A 23,132-nucleotide genomic window follows, 5' to 3' on the forward strand; every position below is an offset into this window, starting at 1 on the left:
CTATTACACAACAGTACACCCTACAATACACTACTCTACTTCTATTACACCATTATTCCTGCTTTCCATTACTCTTGGCGGCCTCATCGTCAGGTGTGGGAGTCCAGACATCAACCAACCTCAAAGAAGGAGGGGGCTCAAAAAGGTCTAACTCCCCACCCAGCGTGCGTCCCGCAACGTGAGATGGTCCGGCTTCCGCCTCAGCAGGGTGTGCAGGCTCACTAGGGTGTAACTGTGAGTATAATATATGGACTTCCTCATGCAACGTATTGCAGTACACCTGCAGGTCATCGACAGTCGAGCTAAGTTCTTTAATTCGGGCCTGAGCCCTTGCTTCCTTAGCACACATTAGCAAACGAGACTGTACGGCCCAGTCAAGTGCTAAGTCTCGATCAGCGAGCTGATCCTGCAGATGTCGGATGTCCCTTCTCAGTTCATTGATTCTATCTCCGTCGGCGACCCAAGCATCGGTCCTATGTTGCAGCGCTGTTTGAAGTCGACTCACACGAGCTTCAAGGTCTCCGATGGGGTCATTACTTACACTGCTGCTGCTTTCATGTCGGGGAGCCAATTGATGCGGAGGCACCCCAATTGGTCCTGTAGACTTGCGTGCCGTTAGCCTGGTGCGTGGCGGCATCTTTCTAAGGGGGAAAATGTTATTAGTATGATTCTTAGCATGATGCATGTATAATTACAGAATCAACCTTAGTCGATTCAACCTTCTATACATTGCACTCTTCCTATCTGGTCTTTAAGATAGACTCTTCAGAATACTTAGGTAAGAAGAGAAAAGAATTTTTAGGTAAGACTTTTGAAAATCCTTTTGAAGATGCCTCATAATATCTGCAAAGAAGGGCTACGCTCCGATACCAGCTGTGACGGAACCTCCCAAGTAATTAGGCCCACCTACAGTTGTCCTTGTCTAACAGACATCAGACATCCTGTAGATGTTCCTAAGTCACTTGACAAGCTCGGTATCTTTCCTTACCTCACCAGGAACGTTTCACCCGTCTTGCAGACATTACAGAACATCGGAGATAAAGAGATGCGGAAGCAATTACATAAACTTACATTTATTTCAAAAGCAAGCTTGAGTTATTTTATTACAGACCAGAACTAAAAAGCGAGTGCAGAGTAGTAATATTATACAAACCAAGGGAGGCACAAACTCCTCCCGATAAGCTATAAGTAAAAGATCCTATGTGGAGGACCGAGCCCTCCCGCACTTCAGTCTTGTTTTTCTTCTTTTGGAACCACCCTGGCACAGAAGCAGCAAAAGTCTGCTACTTCCTCACCTAAAAACAACGAAGGGATAAACCCTGAGTATGGAATTACTCAGCAAGTCTTACCCGACTAAAGAAAAGACTCTCAAGGGTATGCTGGTTGTATGGGAGTCAAGGTAAGGCTTTTCAACAATCAAAGACGCTGTTTTGCAGAAATGCTTACTAAAGTGGATCCTTAAAATCCAATTTTATTTGCCAAGTTAAGTAAAATTACCTGCACTAGAGTTCTTTCTACCCTAGTTCAATCACTGGTCCTGCACTAGCCAATTTCTTAACAAAAGCCCATCGTCTTTAGTGGAATGCTACGTGTAGGGCAGTGACCAAGTCTTCATAACCGCGAAGGTACGGCGATCCGAATCGATTATACTCAGCTGAGGATCTCCAATCACACGACATATGTAGCACTTAAACCTTGCATATGTCAACCCGCCACCGGGGTTCTTAAGACCGGATCAGGTTCACGCAAACCGAGAGCACAGATACACCACCGTCCAGCCTCTTGCCACGGAGGGTACACGCTACTCTCGCCACCGCTCCACGCCCATTTCGTGTTATCTTATTCCGGCCTTAGTCTGCCCGAGGCAAGGCTTACCCATGACGAGGCATGTGACCAGTTAAAGGGTCCTCGATCATCAAGCCTACATCGACAAGGTCCTTAATCGACTCAGACGGAGACACTACACCGAGACTCTCTTCTCGTGCAAGTCACCCGCCCGGTCTCAACTTAATTATTTCAAACCCAAAGTTTGGTACCTTGCAGAGGTACATCTTTTCCGATGTTGAACCTATCAAGGCCTTTGATAGATCCATCATCAAGTTTTATTTTCGAAAAACATCCCACCCACTTTTGCCACATCATATTTTGTAAAAACAAAACCTTTTGTTTTTCTAAAGCCAAGCTAAGCATCAAAAAGCTTTTGTAAAACAGGTGATTAAGGAAGGTAATCCAATTCAAGGAAGGTAATGCAGGAATGGTTTTATCAAGCAACTCCTATCACCTAATGCAGCAATCAGGTGAGAAAGATTTTAAAATAGCAAGGAAGGTGGCAAATGCACCGGGGCTTGCCTTCGTTTACAGGTGATTCGGGTTCGGATCCACAGATATCGAAGTAGAAACTATTGCCTGCTTGTGAATCCGAAGGAGGTGGTGTCCTGTCTTCGGTGACTTCTATCTCTTCTTCACGTTCTAATCATAACCATACATAAGTATAAGAATGGATGTCATGGGATGCTCATGAGGATGCAAATATAAACTTATTATCTATGTCTTGAATACAACTTTCCTTCACGGAGTTCCGGGAACTTAGGGTTTCCGGAGTCGGTAAAGGAGTTCATAGGGCAGGGGGGGTGTTTTGGGGTTTGGTGATCAAACAAGGTCCAAATCAATTCAAATCCTACCCAAGGCTTCTAAATATTATGAGGAACTCATATAAAAATTTTGAGCATTTTTGGAATTACCATTTGTTTTCTAAAAATCCATAACCAACATTTTTAACCACTTTAAATACCCTAAAATTTCTTACTTCCACTAAAAATCACAAACTTATTTTTACTAAATTCTAGGGAAAATAACAAGCCTAGGAAAATTAGTTTCATAATTTTAGCATTTTTCTACATTTTTCTACATATTTCTAAAGCTCTGCTGAAAAAGAAAAAGGAAAAGGATTAAATAGAACTGGGCCGGTTCTGGCCCAAACGGCCCAGGTCCAGGGCAAAACACGCCCGCGCGCGCCCGCGCCCTGGCGGCTTTGTAGAAAGGGCCCCGAGTTTTTGACTAACTGTGAACGAGTTGAGTTACTATTTGTATCAGTCACTGACAAATTGCACCGGGGCCCCTGAGGTTCTATTTCTCCACAGGTGAGGTCCCTGACGACGGCAGCGCACGGAGGAGCTCCGGCGAGCGCGTAGACCGGCCGAGCGGGGCCACGACCGGTGCTCAGCTGCGGCCTAAACCAAATTCACAACCTAGCGAATGTTTCCCCTAGGTTAATTTGAAGAATGGTGCCCTAATTTGCCCTGACCACGGCAACTGTGAGTATTGCGGCTAGGTGGTCGCGTTCCCGGCGACCAGAGGATTCTCAATCCAATTGCATGTGTCGGTGAGTTTGAGGGAAGCTTAAGGATGCTAAAACGAGATTAGAGAGGGCGTGATCGGACCTGGAGAGGGCTGGCCACGACGAGCTTGGGTTCACGGCGTTCTTCAACCGGTTTGGGGGAAATTCCAAATTCAAGTTCTCTGGTGGGGGGTTTGGGATGCAGGTGGGTGCAGTAGATGCTTGGATGCATGGCGGAGCTGGGGGTACGGTCAATTTATAGCGCCCGCGGGCGGTGGTGCTCAATTTGGCCGAGCCACGCGGCGGTCGGAGGTGAAGAAGAAAGCACTGGCCGCGTGAGTTCGTGGCCAACGGCGTGGCAAGCTCACCGGCGTCGATGGGACAGCCTTAAGGTGTCACGGCGGTGCGGTGGAAAGGCTAAGCCACACGGCACATGGCCGGGAGGCGGCGGTCACCGGCGAGGTAATCCACTCAGCCGCAAAGAGGGAGAGAGGGCACAGGGGTCACCGGAGTGATCGCCAGCGCATGGGCGGTGAAGATCTTTTACCCCGCAAGGTTATCCATTAGCTATGAGCGCGAACCCGGACGGCGGCAGCACGAATCACGGCGGAGGGAGCCGTCGGCGGTGAGGACAGCCACGCTGGTGGTCTGATCCCTATTGAGCACTGTACCATGGCAGTCACCAATTCAGAGCGACTGACAGAGCACATTGGAGCATCATTTTCTCTGATTTTCAGATGGCAACACACCCAGTGATCTATAGCAAAGTTGTAGTGCTATAATCCATCTATATCTTTTCTATAATGTGTACTCACAAAAGGTCACTAGATCCCCTTCAAAATCGAGCTCAAAGTTCATGTCATAACACTGTTAATCTGCATTTCAGACTTCAGGCAGCCTGACAGTCCATCTTTGATTGGGTTTTTCTCCAAATTTCACATAAGACCATGGCTTGAACCCTTAAACAAAGTTGTTCTCCCATGATTGATCTTCAACTTTGATGTGGTCATCTAACATGAATTCTCACTATTTTGAAAGCTACACAGCCCCAAAGTTGGGCCTACAACCCTGTTTTCAGACTTAGCATAGGACTCAAATGAGGTCCATTTTGCATTTAAGTCCAAAACTTAGGGTTTGGCTTTCAAGTCCACATGTTTGTGAACCAAATGACTTAAAATACTTATTTAGCTTGGTTTTTGCACTTTAGCCCAAAAGTGGGCTAATTTTGCACATAAGCCCCTAGGGTTTGATTTTAGGGTTTTCCAGGGTTCCAATTAGGGTTTCTGGTATTCCAGGGGTATAAAAGTGATTCAAGTTGATTCTTGGGGTCATTTTATGACTTTTAACCTAAAGCTTTTAAGTTTTCCCAACTTGGGTTAGGTTTTACCCCTTTAATCCCTATTTAGGGTTAAGTCCTTTAACCAGGGTCCTATTTGCAAAACACTTCAACAATACAACTTGTTTGAAATTTTTGCCTAGTGAATGCACTCTAGGTGTGTCAAACATATGCAATGCCAATGCTATGATGCCATGCTCAAGTTTTAGTTACAGTAACACCAGGGGTGTTACATAACATCCCTTCCCCCAGAAGTTCCGGTCCTCGAGTCCTGGTCGGCATCTGTGGCAAAGAACATTTGAAGTAAACATAATGTGCCAGAGAAAACCTTCCATTTTACATTACTATAAAAAGTAATGATACAAACTCGATAGTACATAACAGGATACATTACCCATTATACAAAAGTTCAACCTTTTATACAACAGTACACCCTACAATACACTACTCTACTTCTATTACACCATTATTCCTGCTTTCCATTACTCTTGGCGGCCTCATCGTCAGGTGTGGGAGTCCAGACATCAACCAACCTCAAAGAAGGAGGGGGCTCAAAAAGGTCTAACTCCCCACCCAGCGTGCGTCCCGCAACGTGAGATGGTCCGGCTTCTGCCTCAGCAGGGTGTGCAGGCACACTAAGGTGTAATTGTGAGTATAGCACATGGACTTCCTCATGCAACGTATTGCAGTAGACCTGCAGGTTATCGACAGTTGAGCTAAGTTCTTTAATTCGGGCCTGAGCCCTTGCTTCCTTAGCACACATTAGCAAACGAGACTGTACGGCCCAGTCAAGTGCTAAGTCTCGATCAGCGAGCTGATCCTGCAGATGACGGATGTCCCTTCTAAGTTCATTGATTCTATCTCCGTCGGCGACCCAAGCATCGGTCCTGTGTTGCAGCGCTGTTTGAAGTCGACTCACACGGGCTTCAAGATCTCCGATGGGGTCATTACTTCCACTGCTGCTGCTTTCATGTCGGGGAGCCAGTTGATGCCGAGGCACCCCAATTGGTCCCGTAGACTTGCGTGCCGTTAGCCTTGTGCGTGGCGGCATCTTTTCTAAGGGGGAAAATGTTATTAGTATGATTCTTAGCATGATGCATGTATAATTACAGAATCAACCTTAGTCGATTCAACCTTCTATACATTGCACTCTTCCTATCTGGTCTTTAAGATAGACTCTTCAGAATACTCAGGTAAGAAGAGAAAAGAAATTTTAGGTAAGACTTTTTGAAAATCCTTTTGAAGATGCCTCATAACATCTGCTAAGAAGGGCTACGCTCCGATACCAGCTGTGACGGAACCTTCCAAGTAATTAGGCCCACCTACAGTTGTCCTTATCTAACAGACATCAGACACCCTGTAGATGTTCCTAAATCACTTGACAAGTTCGGTATCTTTCCTTACCTTACCAGGAACGTTTCACCCGTCTTGCAGACATTACAGAACATTGGAGATAAAGAAATGCGGAAGCAATTATATAAACTTACATTTATTTCAAAAGCAAGCTTGAGTTATTTTATTACAGACCAGACTAAAAGTGAGTGCAGAGTAGTAATATTATACAAACCAAGGGAGGCACAAACTCCTCCCGATAAGCTATAAGCAAAAGATCCTAAGTGGAGGACCGAGTCCTCCCGCACTTCAGTCTTGTTTTTCCTCATTTGGTACCACCTTGGAGCAAAAGCAACAAAAATTTGTCGCTTCCTCACCTAAAAACAACAAAGGAATAAACCCTGAGTATGGAATTACTCAGCAAGTCTTACCCGACTAAGGAAAAGACTCTCAAGGGTATGCTGGATAAATAGGAGTCAAGGAGAGGTTTTAGCAAAAATCAACTTATATTTTTGCAGAAGTAGCTTACTAAAGTGAGTCCTTACTTTCAATCTTTTAACGCCATATTAAGTATTAATAGACTCCATTTGCATCTAGTCTAATTTCCATCTCATCAATACAACATCATTTTTATCCATAGTGTTCACATCCTGACTTTAGGTTGTAGAAAAGTGACCAAGTCTTCATAACCGCGAAGGTACGGCGATCCGAATCGATTATACTCAGCTGAGGATCTCCAATCACACGACATATGTAGCACTTAACCCTTGCATATGTCAACCCGCCACCGGGGTTCTTAAGACCGGATCAGGTTCACGCAAACCGAGAGCACAGATACACCACCGTCCAGCCTCTTGCCATGGAGGGTACACGCTACTCTCGCCACTGCTCCACGCCCATTTCGTGTTATCTTATTCCGGCCTTAGTCTGCCCGAGGCAAGGCTTACCCATGACGAGGCATGTGACCAGTTAAAGGGTCCTCGGTCAGCACGCCTACATACGCGTTAATCCTTAACCAACCTGGGTAGAACATCACCTGTTCCTAACCCAAGTCTCAATTTAAGTATTGCCATCCTTAGGATTGTGTCTGTTCCTTAGGATGAAAGAGCATCACAGGGAACTTTGCAGTAAGATCCCACTATTGCTCCAGATGAAAATATTCTTGCAGGTAGAAGCCATCCTCTCCCAGGTTAAATTGAGGACAACCTCTATCCACAAGATCCAAGCAAGGCTAAGCATTTTTGTAAATCATAGTTTTGATACTTCACAGAAGTATCTATAAAGGTATGGATATCAAGGAAAGCAATGCATCAAAGGGTTTCAAGCAATTCCTATAAACTTAATGCACATTTCACTAGACTTAAAGTGTGCGAAAAGTATTTAAAAACACAAGGAAAGGGGTTGCATGCACCGGGGCTTGCCTTCGTTTACGGGTGAGTCAGGCTCAGATCCGCAGATATCAAAGTAGAAACTATTCCCGGCCTGAGATTCCGAAGGTGGTGGTGTCCTGTCTTCGGTGACTTCTATCTCTTCTTCTCGTTCTAATCATAACCATACATAAGTATAAGAATGGATGCCATGGGATGCTCATGAGGATGCAAAGATAGCATAAACTTATTATTTATGTCTTGAATACAACTTTCCTTCACGGAACTCCGAGAACTTAGGGTTTCCGGAGTCGGTAAAGGAGTTCATAGGGTAGGGGGGTGGTTTTGGGGTTTGGTGATCAAACAAAGTCCAAAACAATTCAAACTCTACCCAAGGCTCCTAAATAATGTTTTAAGTTCCCATAAAAAGTTTGGGCATTTTTGGACTTACCAAATATTTTCTAAAAAAATCACAACTAATACTTTTAACTACTTTAAATACCCTAAAATTTCTTATTTCCACTAAAAATCACAAAACTATTTTTATTAAATTCTAGGGAAAATAACAAGTCTAGGAAAATTAGTTTCACAATTTTAGCATTTTTCTACATTTTTCTATAATTGTTTTGGCTCTGGAGATAAAAGAAAAAGAAAAACAATTGAATAGCACTGGGCCGAATCTAGCCCAGGCGGCCCAGCTAGGGCAGAAAGGCGCCCGCGCGCGCCCGCGTTGGCGGCTTTGCAAAAATACCCTCGGGGTTCTCATTAACTGGGATCCGGTCTTTCTACTGTTTTCCTGTGTCACTGACGCTTTGCACAGAGGCCCTTGAGGTTCTATTTCTTCGCAGTGGGTGGTCCACGACGGCGACGCGCGCGGAGAGACTCCGGCGAGGTCCTGGACCGGCTGAGTGGGGCAAGTACTGGTGCTCTACGTTGGTCGAAACCAAATTCAGGGTCGAGTGAAGGTTTTCCCCAAGTTAATTTCAAGAACGGTTAACCAAATGTTTCTGGCCACGGTGAGCGCGCGGATGAACTAACAACCTACATGTTCCCGGTGATTCATGGGATCCTAGCTCAATTGGATGGGTTGGCGAGTATCGCAGACGTATGTGAATGCTTAAACAAGGGAGCAGAGGACGGGAACTGACCGGAGTATGGCTGGCGACGGTGAGGCTCGTTTCACGGTGGCGGAAATCGGATTTGGGGGAAACTCTGAATTCGCGAACCTCAGCGAACGATTGCGGTTGATTCGTGGTGGCTGGACAGCTTACTACCCTACGGAGGTCGGGGAGGGGTCAATTTATAGTGTTAGCGGGCGGTGGCCGCGAATTTCGAGCAAGACGCGTGGCGGCCGGAGATGGAGAAGAGCACTGGCGCACGCGAATTAGTGTCCTACGCCGTGGCAACCTCACCGGCGTTGATTTGACAGCAGTAGCAAGTTACAGCGACGCGGTGGAAGGGTTGAGCCACGCGGCGCACGGCCGGGAGGCGGCGGTCGACGGTGAGCACTTTACCGCGGGCGGTGAGCCAGGGGAGATGGGCTACGGCTAGTCGGAGTGGTGTCTAGGTCATGGGCGGTGACGATCGTTTGACGCCGCGAAGTTATCCACATACCCGAGCACGAATCATGACGCCGGCGACGTGAATCACGGCGGAAAGCCACCGGCGGTGAGATCTTTTCTATGGCGGTCGAGCTGATCCGGTTAGAGCACTGTACCATCAGAAGTTCAGTTAAATGAACCTGACAGCCAAATTTGAAGCCAAGTTTTCTCTTGATTTCTGATGATAACTCATACCAAGCTCTGCAACAAAGTTGTAGAGCAATATGCCATCTACAATATTGCCATATGATGTTGTCCCAAAAAGCCACTGCATCTGGTTTAAAATTGGGCTTGAAGTTCAGGGCATGAATCTGTTAGTCTGATGTTCAGACAGAACCAGCCTGACAGTCCAACTTGGGTTGAGATTTTCTCCACATTTTTCATAAGAACATGGCTTGAATCCTTAAACAAAGTTGTTCTCCTATAATTGGGCTACAAACTTGTTGTGGTCACTTTGGGCAAAAACCCTATATTTCAAAAGATACAGGGCTCCGAAGTTGAGTCCTCAACACTGAATTTCAGACTTAGAATGAAACCTAAGTGAGGTCCATTTTGCATTTAAGTCCAAAACTTAGGGTTTGGCTTTCAAGTCCACACATTTGTGAACCAAATGACATTATAATACTTATTTGGCTTGGTTTTTGCACTTTAACCCAAAAGTGGGCTAATTTTGCACATAAGCCCCTAGGGTTTGGTTTCAGGGTTTTCCAGGGTTCCAATTAGGGTTTCTGGTATCCCAGGGGTATAAATGTGATTCAAGTTTATTCTTAGGGTCATTTTATGACTTTTACCCTAAAGTCTTTAGGTTTTCTTAACTTGGGTTAAGTTTTACCCCTTTAACCACTATTTAGGGTTAAGTCCTTTAACCAGGGTTCTATTTGCAAAACATTAAAACAATACAACTTGCTTGAAATTTTTGCCTAGTGAATGCACTCTAGGTGTGTCAAACATATGCAATGCCAATGCTTATGATGCCATGCTCAAGTTTTAGTTATAGTAACACCAGGGGTGTTACATCCCTCGCTTTATCCGATAACCTTATGCATCTTGTGCCAAATTGTTAGCTCTATGATTCTCAACTCTAGAGATATGCCGAATACTGAATTCGCCAAAAGAATGAATTATGCTTCAACATTTTTCAAGGTAACTATTTAGAGTACCATCAAAACATTGATATTCTTCTAACACCTGTTGGACGACCAGCTGAGAATCACCAAATGCCTTCACATGTTTTACTCCCATACAATTTAAAAGTTTCAAGCCGAACAAAAGGGCTTCATATTCGGCTTGATTGTTAGTGCAATAAGTTTTCAATCGGCTAGAGAAGTCGAAGGAGACATTACTTGGTGAAACAAGCACAATGCCAATTCCTTGCCCCTCATTGCAATCCGATCCATCAAAATATAAAGTCCAAGGAGAAATAGTGAGGTATCATATGTCTAATTTATGAGTGTCATAAATCCGATGTTCTACAATAAAATCTGCTACGACCTCGCCTCTCATGGATTTCAATGGTTCATAGGCTAAGTCATATTCTATGAGTGCATAAGCCCAGTTACCAATTCTACCACTCATAATTGGGTTATGCAACATGTATTTGATCACATCAGCTTGACCAGAAACCGTGCAATGACTAGACAGTAAATAACATCTACACTTGGTGCATGCATAAAACAAGCATAAGCATAACTTCTCAATAAAAGTGTATCTCGTTTTAGCATCCACCAACCTTCGACTTAGATATGTCACCGCATGCTCCTTTCCTTCAGTTTCTTGTGTCGCAATGTATAATCAGAATGGTACTCCTGCTTGTGGTGCTTTTAATTCGGGAGCCGAATACAAGTATTTTTAATGAGATCAAATGCTTCCTGCTGCTCTACCCCCAAGCGAATTCGGCATCATTCTTAAGCCGAAGGATAGGGGTGAAGGCATCAATCTTCCCGACTAGGTTAGAAATAAACCTTCGTAAATAATTCACCTTGCAAAGAAACTTCTGCACTTCGACTTTACAGGTTGGAGGTCCCACATTCCGAATAGACTTGATTCGGCCAGGGTCTATCTCTATACCATGTTCATGGATGACAAATCCTAAAAACTTACCAGCCGATACTCCAAAAGCACATTTACGTGGGTTCATTTTCAAACCATACCGACACATCTTATCAAAGGCTTTGCGCAAATCAGCTAAATGAGAACTAAACTCAGCCGATTTTACTACAATATCATCAATGTAGACTTCCACAGTGTTTCCCAACAGCTCATGAAAGATCCAATTCATAGCCCTCTGATAAGTAGCACCGGCATTTTCAGACCAAATGTCATGACAACCCACTCAAATAAACCAATGAAGCCTGGACATATAAAGGTCATTTTAGACGCATCTTCTTCGGCCATGAAAATCTGATTATATCCGGCATTACCATCAAGAAAGCTAATAATTCTATTTCCTGATGCATTATTGATTAATGTGTCGGCTATGGGCATGGGATACTCATCTTTAGGAGTTGCTCTATTTAAATTGCGAAAATCAATGCATACTCTAAGCTTACCTGACTCCTTCTCCACCAGCACAATATTGGAGACCCACTCTGCGTATCTGCAAGGTCTAATAAAATTAGCTTCTAGTAGCCGGTGGATTTCGTCCTTGATTCGTGGGAGAAGATCTGGACGAAATGTTCTAGCTCTCTGCTTGAAAGGTCTGAAACCGGACTTAATGGACAGTCGATGCTCTATGATCTCTCGACTTAATCCCAGCATCTCAGTGTAATTTCAAGCAAAGAAATCCGAATATTCCTTCAATAGACCGATCATTTCATTTCTAGGATCGGTCTCCAGGGTCTTGTTTACAAAAGTCGGCCTTGGAGTTTTACCATTTCCTATGTTGATCTCCTCCAAAGGATCGGCTGATGTAAACCCCTATCCTAGTTTATCGAGATCTCTGAATTCCTCTATCATGTCCCCCACAAAGGAATCAGATGATCTTTGTGTGATGGCGGACTCTCCGGTCTCGAGGGGCAGATCATCCGTAATACTGTCTTTACGATGTGGTAGATGTTCGGTCTTAAAGACCAAACTGTTTTGTGAAAGACCGGACCATCCGGCCTTAGAAGCCAAACTGTCCGTGACCAAGGACTCATGAATTTTGTGTGTACTCATCATTTAAACTTTATTTAGGATTTAGCCGATTCTCCATCAGCTCTAGCATTACAGGAATGAAACCCTTCTTGTCTATACTTATGAACTGGTAATCAGAAAAATCTACTCCTGTAAGACATGTAGTAGTCTCATAAGTCCAAAGTACAGGGGCATCAGCCACAACGATGCAGGCTGATACATCAGCATGTACTTGTTCTACATCATCACCTACCCATTGTATTAACATTTGATGTAATGTAGAAGGTATACATTGGTTGGCATGAATCCAATCTCTGTCTAGGATTAGACTATAATTTCCTTCTACATCAGCGATGAAGAATGCAACAGCAAGGGTCTTAGTCCCGATGGTTAATTCAACGGACGTGACTCCCCTGGATCTGATCGAACTATCAGTTCCAACATCGCTGAGGGTCATGTTGGTCTTGACAAGTTCATCATCTTGTTTACCTAATTTTCTGTACAATGAATAAGGCATTAGATTTACAGCCGCCCCTCCGTCTACCAACATTTTAGCAATCGGTATCCCATCAATGTGACCGCGCACGAAGAGCGGCTTTAAATGATTTACCGATTCCTTTGGTTTAGTAAAGGCGACTTCTTTAGGACCAAAATCAAACTGGGTAACAACAGGTTCATCGTCGCCGACAATAGTACAATCGGCGGAAAATGTAATAACATTTACATCCATACCTGGGCGCTCTGGAGAAGCTTCATAGTCGACCAGGTCTTCTCCCAGTAGGTCCTCCTCCTCCATTGATGTCGGTACGTCGTCGGAGGCGTCCTGGTGTGGTGCGGACAGTCCGGACTCAAGGGTCGGAGTGTCCGCGCCATGGGTATATGGTCCATCCTTTTTAGCCGTGTTGTCTACCTTACCTGCAGGGTCATGCACAAGTGTTGTTTTATATTCTATTTTTGTGGCCGATGGCTTTTCCTCAACGGCCTTTGGTCTCCATTTCTTTTGTGGTGGCGGGTACTGTGGATGTGTGTCATTGAATATCTTTTCTGCCTCCTTTTCCTGGTTCTCTTTTACTCTTAGGCGCTGTAATTTTCGCTTTTGGGACCGTGTCAATCCCGCTAGGCACCATCGAGGCATGGAGTATTTTGGATCGGCTATTTTGAAGGCAGTCGTATCTTCTGTTTTGTTCGTGTTGGCCGATTCACCAAACATCATCGGCCCTTCACTTTGTTTCTGTATGACGACATCCGTTGTACCTATTTTGATGATGTCCTTTTTTTGTCATTCTTTCAGTTGCTGCAGGCACATGCCCCCCTGCCGGATTGGTCAGCCTTTGAGGCCGAGTAGTCTGGCAATCTTGTTAGGCCTGTGTCTGGTGACCAGATTGAGCGGCACCCAATCGGTCTTGTACTGGTGGTGCTAACCTATCGAATACAGATGTTTGGGGTGCCCCCCAAGCGGGGTACTGTGGCATCCCAAGTGGATATGGTGGCATGCCCCACATTTGATTTGGGACATATGGTGGAGGTATGTATGCGTATGGATATGGCATAGGTGGATATGGGGGTGGAGGTGTCCATGTAGGTATGTTAGGTCTCAATTGGACAGTATGACCTTCCATTTCTTCTGATTGGTGGGGTGGTCCAATCGGTCTTACCTGATGTTGCTCACGAATGGGCGAGCGAGGTCGCTTTGCTGGCCGGTCACTGGGGCTGGCCTTCTTTTTCACATATTTGGACAATAATTGATCGAAAGTTGGGCCGGATTTGACCAGCCGACCAGCTGCTTTAAATGTATTTGTTTTCCATGTACCTATCTCTGGTCATCGTGGTTTGAAGGTACGCGGTCGTTGCGGTCTTGATTATGATCGGACCGTTCGCTGGAATTCTCCAGACCGTCCGGCGTGGTCCCGGACCGTCTGCGCCTGTGCGTCGGATCGTCCGAGATGCACAGCACGGGCTCCTATTCCTGCCCCTTGGTCTGCGCTTGCCCCCCAGTGCCAGAGGTCGTGATGGTCACCTTAAGAGTCTCCCCTCCATCGGGAGTCTTCTCGGCCACCACTTTCCTGTAAGAAATTTTATGATTCCCATCGGCCTTTCTTGTGTTGTCGATGATTATCTCTTTGTCTTTGCCCTTATCAGCTGTGTTTGGCCGAACCAGGATCCTCTTACCCTCAAAATTGATCATGTTCATCGAAAAGGGCTTCGTGTCCACCTCATTTCCTGAAATTTCAATCGTCCTTCGTTAATGGCCGATTGAATCTGTTGACTGAATACATTACAATCATTAGTGGCATGAGAAAATGAGTTATGCCACTTGTAGTATGCACGACGTTTCAGCTCATCGGTGGATGGAACAGTGTGATTTATTTTAATGTTGCCATTTTTGAGTAATTCATTAAATATTTTATGACATTTACCAACATTAAATGTAAACTTAACCTCCTCTTCATGTTTCTTTTGAACCGGCTGCAAGGAGGAACAAGCCGAAGATTTGGCCTGTTTTGGCCAAACCATTTCAGCCGCGTATACCTCTGCTGATTCATCATTCGAGCTGCTCTGGTCGCACTCTACTATATGCACATTGTGATGAATTGTTTTAGTAGTTTGTTTGCTCTGGCTCTCACAAGCCAAAGCTCTTTGATGTAATTGTGCTAGCGTAAAGAACTGGATACCTTCTAATCTTTCTTTTAAATAATATCATAGTCCATTGAAGGCTAATCCTGCTAGCTGTTTTTCCGCTAATTGTATTTGAAAGCATCGGTTTCTTGTATCCCGGAATCTCCGGATATAGTCATTAACCGATTCGCCTTTCCCCTGTCGCAAGGCCACTAGGTCTACCAAATCTAACTCATAGTCACCAGAGAAAAAGTGGTCATGAAATTTTTGTTCTAAATCCCCCCATGATGAAATAGAATTAGGAGGCAATGTGGTGTACCATGCGAATGATGTTCCTGTCAAGGATAACGAAAATAAACGCACGCAGAATGCTTCTGTGTCGGCCAATTCTCCTAATTGTGCTATAAACTGGCCAATGTGTTCGTGTGTGCTTTTTCCCTTGATCACCCGAAATTTTTGTGAATTTGGGTATCCTGGTTCCCTGTGGGTATGAGTGGTGATCAAATCGGCTGTCATAAGGTTTTCGATATGTTTGCCACCCAGGGACCATGCTTACTCCGAGCTTATCTCGAAACGCCCCGGTTATTTCCTCCCTCACTATATCAATGGCAGCCGGTGCGAAACCACCGTCTCTCTGGTCAAACATAGGTGGGGTTGGCTGGATATTGGCATGTTGTCTTCTCCCCAATTGGTTTGAGCTATGTGGTGCATTGCCATTTGCCCTATATGGCTCATAGGATTGATCGTTCCTTTTCGGCCTTCCAGGCGGGGCCGAAAAGCTTTCCTAGGCTCTGGATTTTGTATTAATGGGCTGATGCATTGCATAGTGTGATGGGAAGTGTTGTGGGACGGGTGAGGATTCAGGTAACAATCCTCCTCAAATAAGTCATGCGCGGACTGTCCAGACATTGGCCCGGACCGTCCGTGATTATATATGCGGACCGTCCATCGTTGTATGCGGACCGTCCGACTAGGTAGTTTAGATTATGTGCCATATGTTGTGGCTCGGGTGCATGTCTGGGTAACTCATTAAAAATGGGCCCGGCCGTGGCAGGCCCGAAAGGTCCACGCTCACGTGCGGACGGTCCGGGCATGTGCAGATCGGCTGATTTACTACCGATTTGCGGTTGCTCAGGGTATGTGTCCATCGGCATCCCATAAAGGGGTTGTGACTGGTCGTGACAACTGAAAGTCGCCTACAAGGGGGGGTGAATAGGCAAATCTGAATTTTATAAAGTTTAAGCACAACTACAAGTCGGGGTTAGCGTTAGAAATAAAAGCGAGTCTGAAAGAGAGGGCGAAAACAAATCACAAGCAAATGAAGAGTGTGACACGGTGATTTGTTTTACTGAGGTTTGGTTCTTGCAAACCTACTTCCCGTTGAGGTGGTCACAAAGACCGGGTCTCTTTCAACCCTTTCCCTCTCTCAAACGATCACTTAGAACGAGTGAGCTTCTCCTCTCAATCAATTGGGACACTTAGTCCCCACAAGGACCACCACACAATTGGTGTCTCTTGCTTTGATTACAAAGATCTTAGGAACAAGAAATGGGGAAGAATAAAAGTGATCCAAGCGCAAGAGCTCAAAAGAACACGACAAAACTCTCTCTTCTAGTCACTATTGCTTTGAGTGGAATTGGGACTTGGAGAGATTTTGATTTACTATAATTGTGTCTTGTATTGAATGCATTAGCTCTTGTATTGAATGTGTTGGCTGAAAACTTGGATGCCTTGAAGTGTGGTGGTTGGGGGGTATTTATAGCACCAACCACCAAAGTGGTCGTTGGGGAAGGCTGCTGTCGAAGGGCGCACCGGACAGTCCAGTGCTCCACCGGATACTGTCCGGTGCGCCAGCCACGTCACCCAACCGTTAGGGTTTGACCGTTGGAGCTCTGACATGTGGGGCCACCGGACAGTCCGGTGGTGCACCGGACAGTCACTATTCACTGTCCGGTGCGCCTTCTGTCGCCTGCTCTGACTTGCTTTTGCAGACGACCGTTGGCGCAGTTAGTCGTTGCTCCACTGGCACACCGGACAGTCCGGTGCTACACCGGACAGTCCGGTGAATTATAGCGTAGTGGCTTCCCAAATTCCCGAAGGTGGCAAGTTCGGAGTTGATCTCCCTGGTGCACCGGACAATCCGGTGCGTCAGACCAGGGCAACCTTCGGTTGTCTTTTGCTCTTTTTAATTGAACCCTTTCTTGGACTTTTTATTGGTTTGTGTTGAACCTTTGGCACCTGTAGAACTTATATTCTAGAGCAAACTAGTTAGTCCAATTATTTGTGTTGGGCAATTCAACCACCAAAATCATTTAGGAAAAGGTTTGACCCTATTTCCCTTTCAATCTCCCCCTTTTTGGTGATCGATGCCAACACAAACCAAAGCAAATATATAAGTGCAGTAATTGAACTAGTTTGCAAAAGATAAGTGCAAAGGTTGCTTGGAATTAAACCAATTTACATTTCATAAGATATACATGGATTGCTTTCTTTCTTTTAACATTTTGGACCACGCTTGCACCACTTGTTTTGTTTTTGCAAATTTTTGGAAATTCTTTTCAAAGTATTTTTGCAAATACTCAAAGGTATATGAGTATGATTTTGAGAAGCATTTTCAAGATTTGAAATTTTCTCCCCTTGTTTCAAATGCTTTTCCTTTGACTAAACAAAACTCCCCCTCAATAAAATTCTCCTCTTAGTGTTCAAGAGGGTTTTAGATATTAATTTTGAAGGAGATCAAACCAATTTGAAATTATATCAAAAATAAGATACCAATTGAAAAACTTCTTTTAATACAAATCATAAAGACTACATTTTTGAAATTGGTGGTGGTGCGGTCCTTTTGCTTTGGGCTAATACTTTCTCCCCCTTTGGCATGAATCGCCAAAAACGGATACTTGTGAGTGAAATATGAGCCCTTGTTCAAACTTTCTCCCCATTTGGTAAATAATATATGAGTGAAGGTTATACCAAAGTTAGAGAGCGATGCGGAGTGACGGCGAAGGGTAAAAAACATGATGGAGTGGAGTGGAAGCCTTGTCTTCGCCGAAGACTCCTTTTCCCTTTCAATCTATGACTTAGCATAAAATACACTTGAAAAACACATTAGTCATAGCAAGTGAAAGAGATATGATCAAAGGTATATAAATGAGCTATGTGTGCAAAATATCAATCAAAATTCCTAAGTTTGGTAAAGGTTTTCTCATCTAATGGTTTGGTAAAGATATCGACTAATTGTTCTTTGGTGCTAACATAAGCAATCTCGATATCCCCCTTTTGTTGGTGATCCCTCAAAAAGTGATACCGAATGGCTATGTGCTTAGTGCGGCTGTGATCAACGGGATTATCCGCCATGCGGATTGCACTCTCATTATCACATAGGAGAGGGACTTTGGTTAATTTGTAACCATAGTCCCTAAGGGTTTGTCTCATCCAAAGCAATTGCGCGCAACAATGGCCTGCGGCAATGTACTCGGCTTCGGCGGTAGAAAGAGCTACAGAATTTTGTTTCTTTGAAGCCCAAGACACCAGGGATCTTCCCAAGAACTGACAAGTCCCTGATGTGCTCTTTCTATCAATTTTACACCCTACCCAATCAGCATCTGAATAACCTATTAAATCAAATGTGGATCCCTTGGGGTACCAAAGGCCAAACTTAGGTGTATGAACTAAATATCTCAAGATTCGTTTTACGGCCCTAAGGTGAACTTCCTTACGATCGGCTTGGAATCTTGCACACATGCATACGGAAAGCATAATATCCTGTCGAGATGCACATAAATAGAGTAGAGATCCTATCATCGACCGGTATACCTTTTGATCTACGGATTTACCTCCTGTGTCGAGGTCGAGATGCCCATTGGTTACCATGGGTGTCTTGATGGGCTTGGCATCCTTCACCCCAAACTTGGTGAGTATGTCTTGAATGTAATTTGTTTGGCTAATGAAGGTGCCCTCTTGGAGTTGCTTGACTTGAAATCCTAAGAAATACTTCAACTCCCCCATCATAGACATCTCGAATTTTTGAACCCTTATCCTACTAAACTCTTCACAAGTAGATTTGTTAGTAGACCCAAATATGATATCATCAACATAAATTTGGCATACAAACAAATCATTTGCAATAGTTTTAGTAAAGAGAGTAGGATCGGCTTTTCCGACTTTGAAGCCATTAGCGATAAGAAAATCTCTTAGGCATTCATACCATGCTCTTGGGGCTTGCTTGAGCTCATAAAGCGCCTTAGAGAGTTTGTAAACATGGTTAGGGTACTCACTATCTTCAAAGCCGGGAGGTTGCTCAACATAGACCTCCTCCTTGATTGGTCCATTAAGGAAGGCACTTTTCACGTCCATTTGATAGAGCTTAAAGCCATGGTAAGTAGCATAGGCAAGTAATATGCGAATTGACTCAAGCCTAGCTACGGGTGCATAGGTTTCACCGAAATCCAAACCTTCGACTTGTGAATATCCCTTGGCCACAAGTCGGGCTTTATTCCTTGTCACCACACCATGCTCATCTTGCTTGTTGTGGAAGACCCACTTGGTTCCTACAACATTTTTGTTAGGACGTGGAACAAGATGCCATACCTCATTCCTTGTGAAGTTGTTGAGTTCTTCTTGCATTGCCAACACCCAATCCGAATCCCTTAATGTGTCTTCTACCCTGTATGGCTCAATAGAATACACAAAGGAGTAATGTTCACAAAAATGAGCGACATGAGATCGAGTAGTTACCCCCTTATGAATATCACCGAGGATGGAGTTCACGGGATGATCTCGTTGTATTGCTTGGTGGACTCTTGGGTGTGGCGGTCTTGGATCCTTATCATCTTCCTTGTCTTGATCATTGGCATCTCCCCCTTGATCATTGTCCTCCTCTTGAGGTGGCTCTTCTTGATCTTCATTTTCATCATCTTGAGTTGGTGGAGATGCTTGCATGGAAGATTACGGTTGATCTTGTGCTTGTGGAGGCTATTCGGATTCCTTAGGACACACATCCCCAATGTACATGTTCCTTAGCGCGACGCATGGAGCCTCTTCATCATCTAGCTCATCAAGATCAACTTGCTCTAGTTGAGAGCCGTTAGTTTCATCAAACACAATGTCACAAGAAACTTCAACTAGTCCAGTGGACTCGTTAAAGACTCTATATGCCCTTGTGTTTGAATCATATCCTAGTAAAAAACCTTCTACAGCCTTAGGAGCAAATTTAGATTTTCTACCTATTTTAGCAAGAATAAAGCATTTGCTACCAAAGACTCTAAAATATGAAACATTGGGCTTTTTACCGGTGAGGAGTTCATACGATGTCTTCTTGAGGATTCGGTGAAGGTAGAGATGGTTGATGGCGTAGCAAGCGGTGTTGAGTGCTTCGGCCTAAAACCGGTCCGAAGTCTTGTACTCATCAAGCATGGTCCTCGCCATGTCAAGTAGAGTTCTATTCTTCCTCTCCACTACACCATTCTGTTGTGGTGTGTAGGGAGAAGAGAACTCATGCTTGATGCCCTCATCCTCAAGGAAGCCTTCTATTTGTGAGTTCTTGAACTCCGTCCCATTGTCGCTTCTAATCTTTTTGATCCTTAAGCTGAACTCATTTTGACCCGTCTCAAGAATCCCTTTAAGGTCTCTTGGGTTTGAGATTTATCCTACAAAAATAACACCCAAGTGAAGCGAGAATAATCATCCACAATAACTAGACAATACTTACTCCCGCCGATGCTTATGTAAGCTATCGGGCCGAATAGATCCATGTGGAGTAGCTCAAGCGGCCTGTCAATCGTCATGATGTTCTTGTGTGCATGATGAACACCAACTTGCTTCCCTTCTTGACATGCGCTACAAACCCTGTCTTTCTCAAAATGAACATTGGTTAGTCCCAAAATGTGCTCTCCCTTTAGAAGCTTATGAAGATTCATCATTCCAACGTGGGCTAGTCGGCGATGCCAGAGCCAACCCATGTTATTCTTAGCAATTAAGCAAGTGTCGAGTTCAGCTCTATTAAAATCAACTAAGTATAGCTAACCCTCTAACACTCCCTTAAATGCTACTGAATCATCACTTCTTCTAAAGACAGTAACACCTATATCCATAAAAAGACAATTGTAGCCCATTTTACATAATTGAGAAACTGAAAGCAAGTTATAGTCTAAAGAATCTACAAGAAAAACATTGGAAATAGAATGGTTAGGAGATATAGCAATTTTACCAAGTCCTTTGACCAAACCTTGATTTCCATCCCCGAATGTGATAGCTCTTTGGGGATCATGGTTTTTCTCATAGGAGGAGAACATCCTTTTCTCCCATGTCATGTGGTTTGTGCGCCCGCTATCATTTATCCAACTTGAGCCCCCAGATGCATAAACCTACAAAACAAATTTAGGCCTTGTTCTTAGGTAGGGCTGGGCGTTCGGGTTTACCCGAAATTTCGGGTCGGATTTTTTGGGTTTTTTATATTTCGGGTTTTCAACAGTAGAATCCGTACTCGTACCCGAATTTTCGGGTACCCGCAATTTCGGGTTTGGGTTTGGGTAAAATTCGGGTACCCGTTATTATAAATCATATACAAGACATCAACACAAACAACACTCTGCAGCTCGCCAGCTCCAAGGCAGCAAGGCTCCAGCCTAAGTCTCCAACCTCCAAGGTCTGCAACTCCACTACTTCATAACTTCACAAGGTCTGCACTCTGTAGTCTGTAGCTCGCCAAGTCCAACTGTCCAAGGCAACAAGCCTCCACTCAAGCACCTGCAAGTATAAATGGAGGAGAATGAATTCCCTATAAAATTTAAAAAACTAGCAGCTGCCAGCATGAACTAATAATCAGCACTAATAATCAACGGTTGCTGGTGCGTCGTGCGCGTGTGCGTGACTGCGCGGTGCAGCCGCCTAGCCGCCTGCCGCCTGGAGTGACGACGCCGCCTCCTAGGAGGATGGGACTGCCTGACTGGCCGGCTCACGACTGCTGGTAGCTGGTGCTCGTGCGCGTGTGTGCGACTACGCGCTGCGCGGTGCCGCGGGCCTGCGGCGGTGCAGCCGCCTGGCCAACTGCGCCTGGCCCCCTGCCTGCTGGGTGAGGACGCCGCTTGGGGCTGGGAGCCTGGGAGAACGCCGGCGGCCGCCTGGGAAGGAAGTGCGTGGGAGTGGGACTGTGGGAGGCTGGGAGCTAGGGCTTGTGACTTTGCGAGTTGCGACATCAGGCCATCTGGGCGTGGGCGTGGCCCGTGGCCCGTGGGCTATAGGCTACTGGGCTGTGTTGTTCCACTGTTGGGTTTGGGAGTTGGGACTGCCTAATTTCGGGTGCGGATGAATACCCAATTAGGCCCAAACTTACTTCGGGTATTCAGTTTTAATACTCGTTGGAGCTGTTCGGGTAACGGGTCTCAGGCTAAACGGGTACGGGTTCGGGTAATTTGGGTAACGGGATTCGGGCTCGGGTTTTATGCCCAGTCCTATTCTTAGGTATCCAAACGGTCTTGGGTCCTTTGACATTATAAACAAGCACCTTGGGTACCCAAACACAAGTCTTTGACCCCTTGTGTTTGGCCCCAACATATTTGGCAACTACTTTGCCTGATTTGTTAGTTAAAACATATGAAGCATCAAAGGTCTTAAATGAAATGTTATGATCATTTGATGCAATAGGAGATTTCTTTTTAGGCATTTTGACATGGGTAGAATGCCAAGAACTAGATGCCTCACTCTTATACATAAAAGCAAGATGAGAGCCAGAGTGAGACTTCCTAGAATGAATTCTGCTAATCTTGTGTTCGGGATAACCGACAGGATATAAAATATAACCCTCGTTATCCTGAACCATGGGAGCCTTACCCTTGACAAAATTAGACAATTTCTTAGGTGCACTAAGCTTGACATTGTCTCCCTGTTGGAAGCCAATGCCATCCTTAATGCATGGGCATCTCCCACTATAGAGCATACTTCTAGCAAATTTAAATTTTTCATTTTCTGAGTCATGCTCGTTAATTTTAGCACTAAGTTGAGCTATGTGATCATTTTGTTATTTAATTAAAGCAAGGTGATCATGAATAGCATCAACATTAATGTCTCTACATCTAGTGCAAATGGTAACATGCTCAATGGTAGATGTAGAGGGTTTGCAAACATTTAGTTCATCAATCTTAGCATGTAAAATAGCATTCTAATTCTTAAGATTGGAAATAACATCATTGCAAACATTTAACTCTTTAGCCTTAGCAATTAATTTTTCATTCTCAATTTTAAGGCTAGAGAGAGATGCATTGAATTTGTCAATCTTAGTAATCAAACTATCATTATCATTTCTAAGACTAACAATTGAATCATCACAAATATCTAACTTCTCAACCTTAGCAATTAATTTTGCATTTTCATTTCTAAGGTTTGAGATAACATCATGGCAAGTGCTTAGCTCACTAGTCAATTTTTCACACTTT

This window comes from Zea mays, chromosome 6 (assembly GCF_902167145.1).
Source record: "Zea mays cultivar B73 chromosome 6, Zm-B73-REFERENCE-NAM-5.0, whole genome shotgun sequence".
Taxonomy (NCBI): domain Eukaryota; kingdom Viridiplantae; phylum Streptophyta; class Magnoliopsida; order Poales; family Poaceae; genus Zea; species Zea mays.